This window comes from Cottoperca gobio, chromosome 22, assembly GCF_900634415.1.
Source record: "Cottoperca gobio chromosome 22, fCotGob3.1, whole genome shotgun sequence".
NCBI classification, from domain to species: Eukaryota; Metazoa; Chordata; class Actinopteri; order Perciformes; family Bovichtidae; genus Cottoperca; species Cottoperca gobio.
Window position 1 is genome coordinate 3,983,410 of NC_041376.1, and position 5,255 is coordinate 3,988,664.

Genomic DNA, 5,255 nt, shown 5'->3' on the forward strand with positions numbered 1-5,255 from the left:
TTGTTTTGCGTAAAAAAAAGTAAGTTTATCCAAGGAGGAGAAAAAAAAAACCGCAGCGGATGCTCTCCACTTTACGCGCTGTCCAAACACCAATGTGTGCACTGGGCTCAGTGTTTACACAAACAGCACTACATAAGCTGCAAACACAAGACTGCTCCGCTTATAAAGCCTCCTCCTACCGCTGAGTACCTGAATGGCTGGAGTGCTGTCACCCAATGATGGTAGGTGCGGAATAAGAAGAAGAAACTTCAACAATGAGCGAAGGAAACACTCGTCATCATTACAGATTCGTCCCGTATCGTCAAACTGGGAAACAGATAATGGTAATTGTTGGAGCTGAATCACGTCTTGGGTGGCAACTGACAACAGAGGGCGTCCCATCATCAAACTCCCCCCCCCCCTCCTCCCCTCTGTCCTCGCCCAAACAACGTGTCCAATATTTGCATACAAAGTGAGCAATTAGCGTGATGCCTGCAAGTTGGTTTAACTAATACGTCCATTAGAGGCGTATTAATTGCAGGCGTGAGAAGTTTTGACGTGTATGGATGGCGGAGGAAATTCCCTTTGACATATTTAGGTAGAACTCAACAGGAAAGTCTTTCCTTTTGAGTTTTCTCGATGATTTATGATGATATATATATAATATATATATATTTCAAATGGTAAAACTTTGCTTTAACATTTTGTAAATCGTTTCTAACACATTTTAATATTATAAGGAAAGCTAAGGACTTATTATATAACTCCCATCAGTGCTGCATAAACACAATAAATAAGTAAATAATGTGACATTTTAGAAAAACACAGTTGTGACGATACAAAATGTGTCTTGATAGGATAAGTTATCATCGTATTTCTGTAATTATTGTGTGTTATAAACATGAATGTAGTGTGAAAAATGTCAAATAAGGGTGTTAAAGTAAAGTGTTACAAGAAAACGAAATGAATAAGACTTTTCATGCCTCCGAACACAACCTGATTCAGCCTCTGACCAAGTGGAGCAGTGACTGATGACTGCTGACAGGATGTTATTAATCAAGATTAATGATTAATGAACTCGTAGGGCTTCTAATACAATATCTTTCTTGATTTCTATCTCTTTAATTTGATTAAAAACGTTTAAAGTTCTGATGTCCTGGTATTAAAATGCCCCCATCATTCTCCGCACATCATGTGACGCCTGCAGGCTGAAGTCTTGACTCTTGTTTTGTCGCTCCTCACATATAAAACGCATTAAATGCAAAGTGTGAATCCAGCCTTATGTGGGGGGCTTTTTCCCCCTCGTATTTGATATTGATATCGGCCCTCATCCACTTCAGTGAGGTGCATGAGGCCGGGGAGGAGAGTGCTGGTGGTGGACATGCCTCCCCAGTCGTCCTGGGTGGTCGGACGAGAGCGAACACAAATACATGCCAACCAGAGGAGAGGAACAAAAGGGGAAAATGTAGCCCCGCGTCCGAGACCCGTTGGAAGCATTTGTTCCAGTCAAGATTTTGCATTTGTTCAGTCCCGCAATAATGCCTGATTGACGCCCCGGCACAATGTCCTTTAACTTTGCAGGATAAATCCGAGCTTGTTCCGTGTTGTCATGGTTTTGAATGGAGCTGAATGGGATCTGGGACACTATCTACTGCTCCGCGTCTACTGCCGCCAAGTCTATAGTGCGGAGCAATATTACATGTGTGATTCAGGACGTATTAAATTCCCTTTAGATTTCCAGAGTTCAACAAAGTCAGTGACCTGTAGTAGCAGCGCGAAATGCTCCGAAATCAACATTTATACCGCAGTTTTTTTTTAAAACACATTACGCATAAGTGTTTCCATGCATAACACACCACATGAAGCTTTAAGATGACATTTGCTAATCACCACAAAGTGAGAGGACTGACTGCCCCCTTCAAGCATCGTGTCTGTGTACACAGCAGCTTCACAGCGGTGGACAAACACCAGCGGATTACAGTACCGCTGGTTGCTGGAGTGGATAGTTTACAGGGTGCACTTGATTGGAGAGCAAAAACACGCAAAGGCAAAGAAAAGTCATGTCCAAAGAGCGGGAATTTCTGCTTCCACAATGACACTTAATCTATTTAACACCCGCAGGCTTCAGCCGGAGAGGGTCCTCTGCAGCTCCAAGAGCTCTCCACTGCCAAATATTTACTCTGTTGTTCAGCTCTCCATTCCCAATCCCTTCCTCAGACAAATGGAGGTTTTTCTCACATGGTTCTGGATTAAGCAGCTGAGCTGACAGTTTAAACATTTCCGACCTTAATGAATATTTTTTTGCAGACTGATCAACCTTGTTTTATTTTTTAACACTAAACCACATAAAGGGATTTACTCCAGTTATATAAAATGTTATTTATTTAGGACTCCCTTCACTCCAACATGTGTTGCTTATTATTTCAGATGGATGTTTGACCTTCACTGAGCAGGAGGATGCATGTGCAGAGTGTCACATTAACCTGCTGAAGTTTGTCTGAGCTCATTTTAAATCTGAGTTTAAGACGTGCATGTACAACTTTGTGAATAAGTAACTTACAAAGATGTGATGAGGAAACTTGAAACAGGCACAAACACTAAGAATGGATTTCGGAGACATATTATGTCTGGAAGTTAAACGTTTTGAATGAAAATGATTAGCATATTTATAGATTCTGAATGTTTCAGTGAGGTATAAAGAGCAGATGCAATTGTAATAATTTAAACAGTGTAAAAACTAAGTATTATTCAAAGCAGTACTGTAGGTCTTTAACATTATACTGGAGGGGGTAACTTAATGTCTCTCTAACCAGTGTCTATGTAAATGTTGCACCTTTATGATAATAACAATATATGTTTTTGTTTTTAAAGCACTTTTAAATCAAGAAGCATACAACAAAGATAAGATTATCAGACACATAAGATAGAAGTTACATATAAATCCCTAAAAAGGTTAAAAACTATCAACAAGAGTAATATAAACAAATATAATATATGGTTGTAACAATATATATATCTGTATTATACGAAAGAATATGTCTATAACAAATGTTTTAAGATAAGATTTAACCGATGCAGCAGAACCAGAGACATCGTCTTTTTTATTCCAATCATTCACACACACACACACACACACACACACACACACACACACACACACACACACACACACACACACACACACACACACACAAAGAGGGAAAGTTATTGTTTAGGTTTTGTTCAACTTGTTCCCACATATGCAGTAATACTCCCCGACACCTGTACACAGACTGAATATTAAAGATATAAGAGTGTGAACATCTTCTTGTGTTCTGCCCTTTTATTGTGAAGCACTTGACTCAACTTGTGCTGTGTAAATAAATCTTTGCATAATTAAATCTGATATCACAGCTTATCTAAATCCTTTAATCAAACACGCGCAGTGTCGTCACGATGTCCTCTACTTTCCTTGTGCAGTAGTAAACATTATACTGTGAGCTTGCGTCTTTACGAGTGTAGTTTAAGCGCAGGACGTTTATCTGATCGCAGACTGACTGATAGTCCGTCACCTAAACACCCCCACAATGACCCCTCTGTTACTCCTCAGTGCAGCACGATGCTCCAGCAGCTGCACCTGCCGCTGCTGTCCTCTCCCTTCTCCCAGTCCTGTAAATACCATTAGCATTTTGGAGAGGGTCTACTGGGAGGGGGGGGGGGGGGGGTAATGACTTGGCAGCCACATCACTCTGTCTGCAGTAAACTGGGGTCTTGTGAGGCTGCTTGATCATGTAGCAGCTGTGTGTGTGCTGCTAAGTGAGAGTGTGTCAGAAGAAGAAGAAGTGAGGTTTGTTTATACGGTGCTTTAAGAAACTAAACTTAGTGTGTACTAAAGAGATTTTCACAAAAGGAGCTACAAATAGGGGGAAAGTGGGACATCAATAGGAACGTTTTGACATTATAAGGACTTTGAAGAGAGAGAGAATTATTCCATGATTACGGGGAAAGTATTTCAGATCAGTTTAACGTAAAGAAATCACATTTTTAAATGTTTTAGTGTTGATTTGAATGACTTATTTACCAAATAATAAAGTCAGCAGTGATCTAATTAGACACACTTCAGTTCGTTAACTCAAAGTGAATAAAAGATGCAAAAAATAAAGAAATACTTCTTACATTTGAGCCGAGCTGCTTCCACACCTGTCATCGTCACAGCCCATCAGACACGAGTCAGAATAAGTCGATGACATCAGATGTTGCTTTCGTCGTTGGAGAGGAAATGCATGTAAACACATAACGATGTACCTCAGATCTCTAGTAGAGTCCAGAGCTCCACTGCATCGATGCCTTCAGCTAATAATCAACTCTATAATGTCGACATGAAGCACATTTGAGTTCACTTACGTGCATCATAGCAGCTCCTGAAGCTCAGATGATGGTCAGCGTTGCATTTCTACAACAGAAGCAGCTCAACTTTAAAAAAAATGTTTTTATATAAAAGACACAACATTAGCAAAAAGGCTTCAATAATCTGCAAACATTTATTGAAGAGGAACAATCTGGAAAGTTTCGCTTCCACAGTTACTCATCATACCCTCCAGAGTTTATGACATGAGGTTGTTTGGAGATGAAAAGTTAATGTTCATTACAACTCTCGTGCAAAGTAATGTCTGATCTGTACCTGCTTCAGTCCTGCTGCACACTGAGGCTCCCTGGGGACACTGAGGATGCAGGAGTCGGTCGATGTGAGCATGCAATGCGGCAATCTCTGCAGAAATGAAACACTTTTTGTATCTTACTTCCGGAGAACAGGCTCCAGCTGCAGACTGAGGACCGTCGCTGCTACATCTGACGGCTTGGACATGTTTGTGGGACTTGGTCGCCCTCTACAGGACACACATTGAAACTTCCAGACAGACTCATGTCAGCCCTCCTTCAACCCTTTGAAACCAACCACACACTGTGGGAGGAGTTCACCTCGTCTGTGTTGGGAAACAAGTTCTCCAGAAGGATCTGTTTGGTCATTTGACTGCATTAAAAAATGTTTGTACCTGTTGCTACTCACTCTCTGCAGCCTGTTGTGTCCCAGAGAGGAGCAGTGGGTCAGGGTCCAGGATGCATCCTGCAGGCATCTCCAGTGTTCAATCAATCAATCATGAAATTCATCATCAGTAGATGTATTTCAGGGTTCCTTACAAGTACAAATATTGACATAATTTACTTAATTAAAGTACATTAGCAGCAAAAGTGTTGTATTCATCATACAGGGCCATTACTATAATATATTATTGGTGTGT

General features: G+C 40.7%; 1 long non-coding RNA gene across 1 annotated transcript; it reads right to left on the minus strand.

The window, feature by feature from the left end:
• Positions 1-3,893: 3,893 nt before the first annotated feature.
• Positions 3,894-4,758, minus strand: LOC115027799 (uncharacterized). Its single transcript, XR_003834400.1, has 3 exons — positions 4,640-4,758; positions 4,363-4,411; positions 3,894-4,217 (listed from the first exon to the last, which is right to left on the minus strand). It is a non-coding gene; the product is annotated as an uncharacterized LOC115027799 (long non-coding RNA).
• Positions 4,759-5,255: the final 497 nt, after the last annotated feature.